The following is a 13850-nucleotide window of genomic DNA, read 5'->3' as shown; positions in this document are numbered from 1 at the left end:
GAGTGTTGACTGACAGACTGGCTGGAGTTGAAGCTCAGCTTTAATACTTCTTCCATCTCTTTTCTTGATTAATTTGATGTGTTTGGCATCACCTCTGCTGCTGGAGGGGTATTTTCTAGGAGGCAGAAGAGTGTCGGAGGCCTTGCTCCTTTTCCTTCCCTTCCCAGATAGACTAGTATTTCAATCTGACAGCTCCCAGCTGGTCCTCTGGCTATGGAGCATTGAGTGTTTATTTTCCTGATGTCTTTATTCCAAAGTCTTTGCCAGGGTCATGTTGTTGAAATCCGCCAAGTGACAGCAGCCCCTGACCCTGCTACTGAATCCGAACACATTTTACAGGTACAGCTATTGTCAGAAAATTACAGAAGCCAAAGGCAAAAAAAAGAGGCCTTGAGAGGTCATCTTGGATATGCCCCTGTTTCCAGTCTAGTTTCTGCTCAGGTAAATTAGAAAAGACCTAGTTTCAAAGTGCTACACAAGGGAAATGGATGTCCCACTCTTAAATCCCACTCCATTATCTAGCGATTCCCACCATCAGAGTGTTTCATTATATGGACCCACAACCTCACCTTTGAATGCCAGGCCCTTTCCACTTCTGTTGTTGCCAGAAAGTTGATGATGATGAATATAACCCACTATATACTTGAAAAAGAAAATTAGATTAGAAATAATCCAGAGAAAGCAGTCATCCATGGCCAAGTGGTCATCCATGATGGATAATTCAATCTTCAACACAATCTACATTCTTTCCAAAGACCAGGGTAATTTCCAGACTGACTTAACTGTTAACCATGAACATCCAAAATCCTCCCTGGCTCACAGTGGTAAGTAGGTTTCCAAGTCTGGATTAGTCTTACCCTTAGATTTAAATGTTTTTTATCTGCCCACATCCCACTCTATGGCTCTTCCCCCAGCCCAGGCTGAGAGAGTGCTGGTGCCACTCAATGGTGTCCACACATAATAAGGGTCTGTGTAATGCCAAGCAACCGGCTGTAAGCAAGAGAAAAATGTTATCTGGCTAATCCATCCACTTGTTAACATATATTTGGATATTTGGAAATAATCCAATGAAGGACTGAAGTTTTCCTTTGTCAGCATGTAGGCAGTCCTAAAATATCATAGTCAAGCAATGTCCATAGACAAAGTTAACTGCATCATTAACACTTCTTTTTTTCACTTGGCATGCTATATCTGACAGGCTTTCTCCCCACCTGGTGACCCAACGCTGGTCTGAGTGGCTTGGCACTCATTATAAAGAGAGATGCCAATGTCTCAAAAGTGCCAGAGAGTCTGGCAGACTGCCTAACTATAAGGCAGCTGCTGTGATTTCCATAAGAGAATAAGCAGAATGCAAAACAAAACTGCAAGAAGGAGGCTGCCCAGTTCTTGTTGTTGGCAGGGGCCAAAAAAGCAGGAACTCATTTCCTCATCTCCTGTGACTGGGTCTAGCCTACATATCCAGGGACTAGGAGGGAGAAATTTGGGTGAACCAATGCAAAAGAATGTATTCTCATCACCTCTGGAAAAAAATGCTTTTGTGCCAGCTGTTTTTCCAAGGGACCAACTGGAGCTATTACCATACAATCTAGTGAAATGAATGGTGGTTCTTTACTTAGATCTGGAAATATATCAAACTGAACAATTCAGGAAATCTATGGTTTTGGTAGTGAGTTGCCAAAACTCTGCTTTATTTGGTGCTATGCAGTTTCAACTATAGTAGCCCTGATCTAGTTGGCTTATCTCTACAATTCAAACCATTAGAAAACGGTTTGAGCCAATCCTTCACTCTCTTCATCCCTTGAAACCCTAGTGAGTCTGAAACAACAGATAAGGGTCGGGGGGTTGTGGGGGAAGAAGAGAAACACAAGGTTAAAAAATTACCCCTCGTTCCTTCTACACGCATCTAGGCTAAAGCAAACTTGAGTGAGGGAAGGAAGAAAATACCACATTAAACCGAGCTCAGAGTCTTGAAGCTACATTGCACTGGACATTCTCCCTAAGATTTGAAATTGTGTATATGACTTGAAGTTGTTACAGGATTGTCTATTACCTAAGAGCAGGCAGAAGAGTCTGGGGCCCCCTGGAGTTTTAATCCAAGAGCCAAGAAGTGTTAGCTAACATCCATTGACATTGATAAAGGGTGGCAGAACACAAAAATGAAATTGTATTTCGCCTTTTAAAGAGTAAAGGATGGACTGGGATATGATTGTAAATAAACCCCAAAACATATAGTCACTTAAATACAATAGAAACTTATTCCTTCCTCAGGTAAAGTCCTAGGCAGATGATTCTTGCCAGTGGGTGGCTGCCCTCTCCATGTGCTTCAGGGATCCAGGCTCTTCCTATCGCGTGTCTGAACTATTCCCTAGGGTGCCATGGTGGACATCCTCACAGAGGAAGAAGACAGAGAGCACGGAGGAGAATGGGAACACACCCACTTGTTAAAAGCTTTGGCCAGGAAACGGCACATGCATTCCATTAATTAGAACTAAGTCACACATCCATATGAAACTGCAAAAAATGCTGGGGGTGTAGTCCAGCTGCAGGCCCAGGATTTGGAGGGAGCAGTTGCTATATCTTTATAATGGTTGAAATTTTACTGGCTTCTGTGTCCAGTGGCAAATTTGGATATAGAAGATCCTCATGGGGTACCAGACGTTCAACCATCATAGGCAGCAATCTTATGAGAGTACTTCTTTCTCCAAAAGGAAGGTCATCACTCCCCAAAGGGACTTTTCTCTGAATGGTGCAGGTTGATGGATGGCGGGGAGAAAAAAAGGGACTGGGAGAGAAAAGGATTTCTGTGAAAGAGCAGAGCAAAGGTAGCCATGCTCAGCTGCCTCTTGAAGATAAGGAAGGCTCCTGTAGCTTGACTACTGAGACCTACTCGCAGGAGATTTGTTCCTTCCCCCAATGGAACTTCTCATCCCTTGTGTAATGAATATGCACCTGAAACTCCTAGGTCTCAGAGAGCCTGGAAGTGAACACGACCCTAAAATATCCGAGCTACCGAAAACAATCTGGTAAAATGTGCCACTGGACACAGAAGCCAGTAAAATCCATGAAGGCAGAAGAATTGCCTGGCCCTTCAACCCCAAATAAAATAAACATATTTTACATCTTATTAATTCCAAAACTGGATTCAATTTTTTAAAGTGCCGCATTCTGGTGAGATCAGAAGACACATCTGGCAAGAATGAGGTCATTACAAGAAGAGTTTGACTATTTATAATAATAATAATAATAAAACACCCGCCGCCCTTGGATTCTCACTCGGGGTGGGGAGCGAAGAGCTTTGCAGGACCCATCAAGGAAAGCAAAGATTCTGGCAACACAATTCCCCCTGTTAACTATATTCTCGGCCTCTAGGTCGCTATTTAAACTAAAAGGGCGTCTCCATTCTCCCCCAGAGGTACCGTTCTACAGCCACACTCACTACTTTATCCATGTCTGTGTGCAGTGAGCATTTTTCTGTTCTTCTAGTTTCACTGGAGTTTTATTTTATGCACCCTTCCCCTGCCCCATTTCTTGAGACCAGCTGGACCGCATGCTGGAAAAACAAAACAGGAGAGAGGGGAAGGTCCTTCAGATTCCAAAGCAGAACACAACCAAGGCTTCCTAAGTAAATGAAAAGGACTTGGAGAAGACATAACACTTCAGTGTAGACACTTAAGTTGAAATTTCTGCCCTGTCGTTCCAATGCCATGAGGGAGAAGGACCCCTAAAATCGCCTTTGGCGTGTGCAGCTCTGAGCGTTACAACGATGCAAAGTGCGGTCTTTGGAGGATGCGGGAGTCAGTAACCCCTCAATTCACTCTCGCCGTTCCTTCTCTCCAGTCTGCGCGAAAGCCAGGTCCGAGGGCTTCGAAGATCTGGGGGACCCGAGCTGCGCACAGTGGCGGGAAACGAGCGGGCTCAGCTGGCCGGGCCGCGTCCCCTAGCCACCGCCCGCCCGCCCGCTGCTCTGGCCTCCGGAGAAGCCTGGAGAGGGGCCTGCGCCTCTTGAAAAATGGCTTTTGGGGGCGGTAGGTCTCGGGAGGGCGACTGGGGAAAGTGACTTGCCGCGGCTTCTAGTAGAGACGTTGGTGCGGGACCCAACTCCTGGGGAAGGCGGGGAGCGCTGGGCGGATGCCTGGCCCTAGTGCGGCGCCAACACATACAAGTTCCGCTGTGAATGTTTGAAAGTGTACGTTTCTCTCGGATTGATTTTTTTTTCCTTTAAATGTATCCCCTTCAAAAAAAAAAAAAAAAAAAAACACAAAGACGTGGACAGGCAGGCGCCACCCGGTCTGGGAGCTGAGGTTCGTGACTGCTGCCGATTTCGTTTGGTTCAAGTTGAGAAAATAAGGGTCTCCCCGTCCCAGGCTGGGAGCGTGGGGACTTCCGTCTCTGGACTGTGCAAACCGTCTGGGGCTGCCTCCCTGACTGGCATGCTCTCCCCGCCGCCTGAAACCTAGGGAAGGTTTCCTGGAGGCACTGGACTCCAGATCCCTGCAGGGCGGGACGGAGAAAAAGCCCTGAATACCACTGCCCACACCCCTCCAAGTCGGGAGCCCCCACGCGCCAGTCGAGCCTACGCAGCTGTGGGGTGGGAAGGAGAATACAAGTCCTCCGCCAAGAACTCCCCCACGCAGCTCCCGCCATTCCCTCCGCCTGATTTCTGCTGGAGGAGGTGGTCAGTTTGCAGGGGCAGAATACGAAGCCTCCGGGGAATTAGACAAGACAATATTCCTGAGCTCTTTGAACGGCCCAGGTAGAGAAGAAAATTAAACAATGTAACTCATCTCTCTGCAAGTAAAGATCTAGAGCGAGATTAAGACCCTCATCCCCGGCTTTTCCTCTGAAGCTCCCCCAGAATAAGCCCGCAGGTTAGAGCTGGCTAGGTCAGGGAGTGCAAGAAGAGGTGCCTTTCGACATGGAGAAAGAGTACTCTCCCCCACAGATTTTGATACTTGATGCTGAAGCTACCAAGTAAAGGTTGAAGAAATGTTGGAGAGGGAGGTGCGGCGGGTGGGGATGTTCCTTACTGTCCTAGGTATTTGTAACCAAGGTAGATTTTGAAGTTATTACAAACATGTTCCCTGTTCAAATAGCATGGACCCCATTCTCCAGGCTCCACTGTGTGAGGCGGGTTTACAGCCTCAAGGTTCTCCCTGAGGTTGGGGATAGGGAACAACGCTAATCCTGCATTATAAAAAATAAAATAAAATAAAATAAAAATCCTGAAAGCTTAATTATCGAATAATTCAGATAAGTCCTCCTCCCGTCACTCACCTTTCGATTATTTGAATAATTCAGGAAAATGCAAATTCTGATTGTTTGTGGAGACTCATCATCGCTGGACAGTAAAAAGAGAGAGAAACAAGGAAAATCTAATAGAGAACAGCGCTCCAAGATGGTGAAATGGGTCTTCTGTGCATTTTTCCTTGTGTAGAAAGAGTTGCCTTCCTGGGCATTATTTCCTGGAGGATATTGTATCTGTTGTGATAAAATGTAGAGTTAGATCAAGTCACCAAAATGCATATATGTGTGTGTGTATATATGTGTGTATATACACGAGAGAGAGAGAAGAGGGAGCAAACATGGGTTTCTACTTGTGTCTATGAAAAATTTTATTTCTTGGCAGAAAGAATATTTGGGCTCCATTTTGTTTGTTTGTTCTTTGTTTTTTTCCAAGAAGATCATAGCTGGGTAGGACCAGTCTCCTCCACATAGTTTTAAAGCTGAATATGCACTTGCAAAGTGAAGTTGGGGCATCACCCACATAGCCTTCAGGTGGAAACTCGACTTGAAACTGCAAATTCAGATTTGTCTTCCAGGTGTACTGGCAGAGCATCTGAGATCGCCTGTTGGCTTCACAGCCTGAGGAGTGAGCCCAGAGAAGCCAGGAGACTGCAGTGGGTGTCTCCGGACCTTGCAAAGAACTCACTTTCCTAAAGGCTGAACTCAGAGCTAGACACCCTGAAGGATCAAGTCATCAAGGATCAAGGAGCAGTCATGTTTGATGGGGAGAGGGTTGGTTGGGCTTTCTTCTTCCCAGGATTAACCACATTTGGGAAACTTTTTTCAAGGGTGAGGGTGAGGCTAAACTTTGAAAGGTAGTGAATCCGCTTTTCTTATTGGTAATATTTGGAAGGAAAAATTCACCACTGTTTATGACCTTGCCCCTACTACTTAAAGTACAGAGCATTTTAAAGATAAGACTTAAAATAGGAAATTTGTAGACCCCAGTGCAGCAAGTTTAGAAGTAGATTTGAAACATGACCAACTGTAAGTGCATATTGTCATTGTAGGCTTCTGTATAAGACATAACCATGCCATTTCATATGTATTATATTCAGCAAATGACAACAAATACACAGCCACATCAAAATTAATAATAAGATTCCTGAGAGCTGAATAGTTTGCTTTCTTCCTTTGCCGTTATTCCAGCTAAGATTAACCAGCTTTTCAGAAGTCTATTATCATGGTTTCTTTCCCTTTGGTTCCCAGCCCTTGCCCACCACCTCCTACTTCCCCACATTTCTTTTTGAGCCCGAGATTCACTCAACCTTCTTTGACAAATCTTTATAGGTGTATGATTATCTTTGTCACACTTTCCTACCCCAAAACTGGGCATAAACAACAGAAAATAGTCTTTTTATTCCTTTGTTTCCCCATTTGGGAGGACCCCTTTCCACAGGGACCTGTGAGGGGAGAAGAAAGGGAAGGCTGATTCTTGGTCTTGGCAGTGGATGTTGCGAAGAGAAATTGGCAGTCAGGATGTATCCCTCTGGAGGCACAGGGACCTAGCTCCCGACGCTCCGCGTCTGTTCATACAAGCATGCTCATGAATGCCCAGGCCCTAGGGTGAGTCCGCTGTCTACCCACACACTCAGAGCTCTCCAGGAACTTACTTGAGTCTCTCCTACCCCCACAAATAAATGTACCCATCTGTGTGCTCAGCAATAGGTGCACATAACGTGCACACAGGGCATCAGTCAGGATTGCGTGTGTGACTATGCCTGCCCCACTGGACCTGCTCTAGCGCCAGGTAGTGGCGCGGGTGCTTCCTAGTGCGGGTACTCATCCTGCCGCTCTCCGGTCGGCCATTTATTGTCTTGTGGGGAAGGGCTTTCGCCAAGAAACTTGGTCTGGGTTAGTGAAATAAAATACTAAACAATTACTATATGTAAAATTTTAAAACCAGCATATTACAATAAACTAAGGAACTCTCTGTCTTGGGAGAAATCCACAGGAAAAGGAAGAGAAGGAGTTAGATGCTGGCGCCGAGTTCCTGGCGGAGCCAGGCGGCGGTGACTCCTCAGGCTGAGCGGAATCGCCATCCAGGCGCCGGAAACGACCCGAATCCCAAAATCCGTGGAAGAAAATTGCGCTGAAAGAACAGAGCCAACGCCCCCGTCCTGCCAAGTTTGGCGAGACGGCAAGTTGGTTTCAGGAGCACAATGCCGCTAAATGATGCCTAAGAGAAAAATTCTCCCAGAGAATTGTCTGGGAGCAACAGCAAAGACATGGTGCTTTTATTCTCTTAGACATGGTGTTTTTATTATCTATTAAAAATACAACTCTAAAAAGCATCTCTGCACTTACATATACCTACATACCATTTCCGTTTAATGGCTGACTGCATTAGAAAACAACATGAATGGAAATGCACTAACAAAGCATCTGTACTAATACACATCTTTACCCACAGAACTATACGTTGGTCAAGCCTCCCCCCATCTCAGCATGAGCATAAACACAATTAAAGCCTTTAAGCTTTTTCATTAAACATAACTATGTTGTCATATTCAAAGAATATATTTTTTTTAAAAATTGTAAGATTGTTATATGGATAATAAGGTAATCCTAATTATACGGATATGGGTATCTGAGGACACATTTCTTATGTTAATATTTATCTGAAGTTCCTATAACACCAAACAAAACATGTATTACATACTTTCTTGTCTAGAAATAAGTCTATAATAGATAAGAGGAATAAATCTGTATTTCTTCTTTGGAGGGAAATTCATTAATAAGCCAAGCACTGAAAAGAGAGCTACAAGTGCTTTAAATCACAAATACAGGCTATAGCAGACTATTCTCCCAAGGCCTTGGAGTAGGAGAAGAATTGCACAAGGTCCCCTCTTTTTGGGCTTTAAGAAATGCAGCTCTGCAAACTTGAGGATGTTCTTCTTTCCCAGCTATTTGCTTATAGTGGTTAAGCCTAAGGAGAGGTGACTGCCTTTGAATAGAGCAGTTGGGTCTTTCCCAAGCTCACAGTCTAACAATGTTTTCTTCCTTTTCATGTCCACCTCACCAGCCTGCCCCAACCAGCACCCCTGTTACAACACTCACAAATGTCTCCATACTACACAAGCACAATGCATACTTGTTTTAACACATGTTCCACAGCATGTGCACTGTCCAAAAACCAGGACTTAGCAATCATGTTCCCCGGAAATGCTAAAGACTATCAAATTTGAGGTGTCTGGGGTGGTCTCTTTGCCTTGAAAGATATTTCCTCTGATCTGAGTTAAATTTTTTCTGACTATGCAGGTGATACATAATTCCAATATTTTGGAAAAGGAAAAATGAATGCCCCCATTCTCCTTTCTAGTTCCTTAGACTTCATCAGCTTTGCTGCATGTACAAGGCAACACCACGGCTAAGATTTAAAAAGTGCCTCTAAATACTCCCTGAAGGGGGGAAATTTGGATGAGAGGGAGGAGGCAGTGAGGGAGGGAAAGTTTAACAGTCCCCAACCCCAAGGATATCAGAGTGATAGTTTCCCTCCAGTCACCAAAACTGTACCAAATTATATATGTTTAGGATGATTTAATTAATTACTACCAGCAAGAATCTTGTCCCAGATACCCAAATATACAAGCTCCCTTCTACCTTTTTGTTCCATAGATCCCAGTCAAGGTTAGTCATTTTAGCAAAAAGGTGTTTCTTTCCCCCTTTAGTTGAGCCTTGGGTCTCTCTTCCCTCTCTTTTGGAAGTGGAGGGGTTAAATTTTCTTTCTTTTGATGAGGCATCTTTTGAAAATCCTTTAATTTCTTGTGTTCTGCTCAGTGATTTTCATATTAGAATGTGCTTTGGCTGCAACTGCTGAGGTGTCTGGTCATGGAGAGAGCTAGGCTGTGATCCATCTAGGATATAATTTTTCCTCTTTCCTGTGATGAAATATATATATATTCCTTCCATTATCTCCCTTTTAGGACCCCACCAAATTCCAGTTCCCACACCATGGTGGGACTAAGGAGGCCCCTCACCTCATAAGAGGTGAAATGCTCGGCCCTTCAGCTATGCCTTTTGTATTTGGTCATTCTTTGGGACAGGTTAACCAGTGCACTTTGACCCAGAAGAATGCCGTATTGAGGCCCATCCCCTCCCTGCCCTAAGAAAAATGTTATTTTCCATATCTGTTTTTAAAGTAACTGGAAATCTTTTAAAAGAAGGAAAAAAAGATTGGCTGGTCTGCCTCCCTTCTAGGAGCCTCAAGCCTAAACTTTAAAAGATGAAGGTAATGATCGAAAGTGATAAATACCTTTTCCAGGCATTCGGTTTGTTGGCTTTCTGACCAAAAGGGGCTTTTGTTAGGTCTCTACGAGGAAGCCAAATTCAGCCCCCAGCAAATACTCCTCCACCTCTTCCCCATACCCCCTCAGCTCTCTTGTCTAATTTGAAAATGAACTTGGACTTCCCTCTCAGACAGGCCCTAAAACCGAGAGAGATTTTATTTGTCTGTTTCTGAAGGGCTTCCTAAAAGGGGAAGCGTGTTTAGTGGGAAGGGAAGGGGACAGGAGGCCTTTTCCCCCAGTAGAGGACAGGGTGGGGGTAGGGGATGTAGTGAAGCCAGAAGGCGGGAGGAGATACTTTGTTAATTTATTAACTCTGTGTTTATTCCCTGAACTTCTTTTGTCAATGAAAGGTAAGAGTAGGGAGGGGGCCAAGTGACAGACTGAGATACTGCCCAAAAAGAAAAGGGGGTGGATGGGGTAAGGGCTAGAAAAGGGCTGAGGAAGGAGGGGATGAGGAGGGTTGGGGAAGGGGCTCTGTGATGAGCTTGGCAGGGCTAGGAGCGCGGGGAAGCTGTGAAAGAAAGAGGACTGGGGTTGGGGACTCCAGAAGCCTCCAGAGGAGGCATTCTGACAGTTCTCCATGGAAGGGGCCACTTGACGTCCCCTGACCAAACCCAGTACACCACCAAGCAGAGTCTGCAGCTGGGGGCATCCTGGAGGAGATACCAGGAGAAGATTTGTGATAGCCTAAACTTGGACCCCCTGTATGGATCCCTGCAGAGCCAGAGAGGAAAAGGTCTTCCGGGTGACCCCAAACCTTAGCCAGCACTGCAAGTCCTAACTAGGCAGCAGAGAGGAATGGATTTCCCTGATATCTACCACAGGAAAATAAGTGGGGCCTGGAGGTAGGCAAGTTTGGGTTTAAGAGCGGAAAACTCTGAAACAAGGAGCAAAGTGATGCTTCAGCTACCCTGGTCCCATCTTCCCTCAAGCTGGGGGCCTAGGGAGGGAGAACACTAAAGGTGGAAGATGCCAGGATGGCAGCTGCTGTCCAGGAGGTGAGTTCCCAAGCTAGTAGAAGAGGCCTAGTTGCCATTTTCAGAGGCTGGGCTGTGGGAGTAGAGAGATCAAAGTAGAGCAGGTTCCAGAGGGATCCAGGAGCCTGGGAGGTGGCATCCATGTCTGCAGGGTCCATGGCTGCAGGGACAAAGGGACCTCCTGGAGCCCAGAGAAGTGGAGGGAACGGAAAAAGGAGGGGAGGGTATTGGGCAGGTCCAGGGAGCTCCAGGATCAGCCAGTTTTCTTTCCTTCTCTACCAATATCACCCTCTGCAGCCCATCAGGAATTTTCTCCAAGCATGTGGGAGGGTCTTCCCACACTGACACACCCTCAAGGGTATACCCCCTCATATGCCCTTTCTGAACCCCCAATCCCTTCCTATAATTGGCCTCTCTCAAACATCCCTTTCTTGGCTAGCTCAGGCCCTGTCTTCCTCTATCCTCCACAAATCTCCTCTTCCATCGGCAGCCTGAACCTTGGACAGGAAAGGGCCCCCAAACCCTTTGCCTGCCCTATAAGGCCCCAAGTCTGGGCCAGAATCCAGACCCCATGGTGGTGAGGCTCTTTGTTCTCCTACAGCCTCAACCCACCCCCACCTTTTTTAAAACTGGAATTTCTCCCATTAAAAGTGGGTTGGGGGAGCAGGAGCTTCAGCGCTTTAAGCTCCCCCCCCGCCCCCCGCCCATATGGAGGAAACAGAGAAAAGGGCTGCAGGGAGAGAAATCATCTGACACCCAATTTTCAGAGGAGAAAATCTGGGCATTGAATAAGGGACACAGCAACGCCATTTCTTTCATCCTTTTCCCTAGCCTAGCATTGAAGCTACACCCAGCCCTCAAATGTGTGCATCAGGCTTGCACCCTCCGCTTGCAAATGTTGCTAAGTTACACCTCTGACTTCGTCTTAGATACAGTGGGACATGAATTCCACCCCTCGACTTCAAAAAGACACAGACATCTGCTTCTTCATTTTTCTATATTTTCCTGGGGGATGTCTTTGTAAGTAGCGTAGGAAGAACATGTAAATTAAAAGTGTATACAGACAGACAAGCAGAGACCTTTATTTGCATACAGAGGATTTAGGCAGAGAGCTGGGTATCTTTAGGAACTCATTTGGGCTGTGTCCACAAGGCCGTGTGCTGAAACGGTGCAGGCAGCCTGCACCCATCCCTAAACTCACAGGCACGCAAGCGCACGCGCACACACACATACACAGACGCTTCCCGTGAAAAAGCATATTAAATATCTCCTTTCTGTGTTGGAGCATTTAAAAGAAAACATTTCAGAGTTGAACTTAGCCGAGAGCTTGGTTTATGAGCTGTAGCTGAGGGCAGAGTGGCTTCTGCCGCTCCGCAGTTGTAGAAGTCCCTTTGAAAAAGCAGCCGAAAGCAGAGCCGGGGCTACCCGACGAGGCTGAGGAGCCGTTTTCCATTTTCCTTTCGTATAATTAAATGCTCCGTCTTTCTCCGCATACCAGCAGCTGGATTTTCTCTAAACTTCATCCACAGTCAAACCTCACTGCCTCATCCCCGAAGGCCGGCGGGGCGCGCCCGGGTGAGCACCGCAGCCGAGGGTTTCAGCGCCAGGCCCTGGAAAGGCTTTCTAGGGCGAGATCGCCTTGGAGATGTAATTACTACGTTTCTAGTGGTGCATATTCTCCTGGAGTGTTTAATTTGATTTTACTTGTGTCTCAGCGAGATCCACATTTTTTTTTCGGGGGAAGGGGAAGAAACCACCCCAGGCTTAAAGTTAATTAACCAGCAAGGCTTTACTTTCCACCGCCCTCCTGCAGGCTCTTGCCTCGGCGCCTCCCTTCCCGATCCCGGCTCGCCCCAGACTTGGAGACTGCGTTTGCAGGCGCGAAAGGTCTTGGGGAACCAAGCAAAAGAAGAGGGAATTGTTCAGAGCAAGCGGACTTCCCCAGCCGCCTTTAGCGCCCTTAGCCCAAACTTTCCCCTCCAGCCTTCCCACTCCTCGAAGTCGCTTTAGGGGCCTACAACTTCGGCTGGTCTTCTTGAGGAAGAGGACTATGGTTCCCTTTCTTTCTTCTCGCCACTAAATTTTGGCCGCATAGTGCTCCTAATAAATGGAATTGTAAAGTTGCCGGATTAATTAAATCTATATCTCATTGCAATAGGAATAGTTAATGCCCTCATATAAACCTGGAAAAGACCATACTATTAATTTTATTTATTGCTTGGCCGCCCTGCACCCAGATCCTTCACGCCGTTCTGGTTCCCACTCCCGCCATTCTGGTTCCTACTCCCAAAGGCTGGGGACGTGTCTTTGAGTCCTGGCCCGCGGAAAACGGGTCCGGCGTTGGGCCTGACCGGGGAGGGAGCCCCAAGAATGGGGTGGGCGTTTCAGGCCCTTTGTTTCTCCTGGCAGCCCTGCAGAACCCTGTCCACAGCGCCCCACTACTTCCACCTGGGAGCAGCACTTCACAGAAGGGGAGGCCAGGATCTGGGTTCCACTTCTACTACCCGCGGCTGGAAAAAGGCAGGCGTCCCCGCCCACCCACCCCCACCAGCCAGGCCTTAGGCAAGGGGGCCAACGTCATACAACCCAGTCTAGACTTGGCCAGGCCCTGTTTGCTCTCCTCGTTTTACCTTGACCTTGGACTCCAGCAGCAGGATAAGCAGTTTCCTAGCAGAGCCGGCTCCCAGCAAGACCCTATCTTCCACTGGGCTCATCTCTCCCCGCCCCTCCCTCATTGCCCTCAATGCACACTCGAGCTGGTCTCCTTATGTCTTAACTCTCTTTCTGTTGTATTTTTCCTCCTAATGCCAGCCCAGCCCGCAGCCTGCTTTCTGAACTCTGAGCTGACCCTTCTGGATGAAGATCACGCAGATAAGAATTACTATCCTAACTCACCGATGTCCGGGTGCTCTCAACCGTCAAACACCACCTTCTCCCCACAAAGAGGAGGGAGGTGGCCCGAAGGGGTTTCTGCAGACCTGTCCATTTGCTCTCCATTTGAGGGGTGCAGTAGGTCTGGCTGAGCGAGGCGCTGCTCTGTGGCCATGGTCTGTGCGCTGGCTGCACACGAGCACTCAGCATTTAAAACCTGTGGCAGAGGCAGGAAAGAAGGAAACGCTGCAGCCCCTTTCCCCTCTTATTTTTCTCTCTTCATTACGATTTCTCAGGGAGGTCCTGTGCTGAAAGGGAACTTGACTCAATTCCACGGAGATGCTCCCTTAGAAAGGGGTGACTCTATTGAGGCTCCTGACAAGTTGGGAGATGGGGAGGAAAGAAGGGAGAGCTTTTGAAGAATCAGTAA

Source organism: Pan troglodytes, chromosome 10 (genome assembly GCF_028858775.2).
Source record: "Pan troglodytes isolate AG18354 chromosome 10, NHGRI_mPanTro3-v2.0_pri, whole genome shotgun sequence".
Classification (NCBI taxonomy): Eukaryota; Metazoa; Chordata; class Mammalia; order Primates; family Hominidae; genus Pan; species Pan troglodytes.
The sequence above is the reverse complement of the archived record's forward strand: the minus strand, read 5'-3'. Positions refer to the sequence as shown.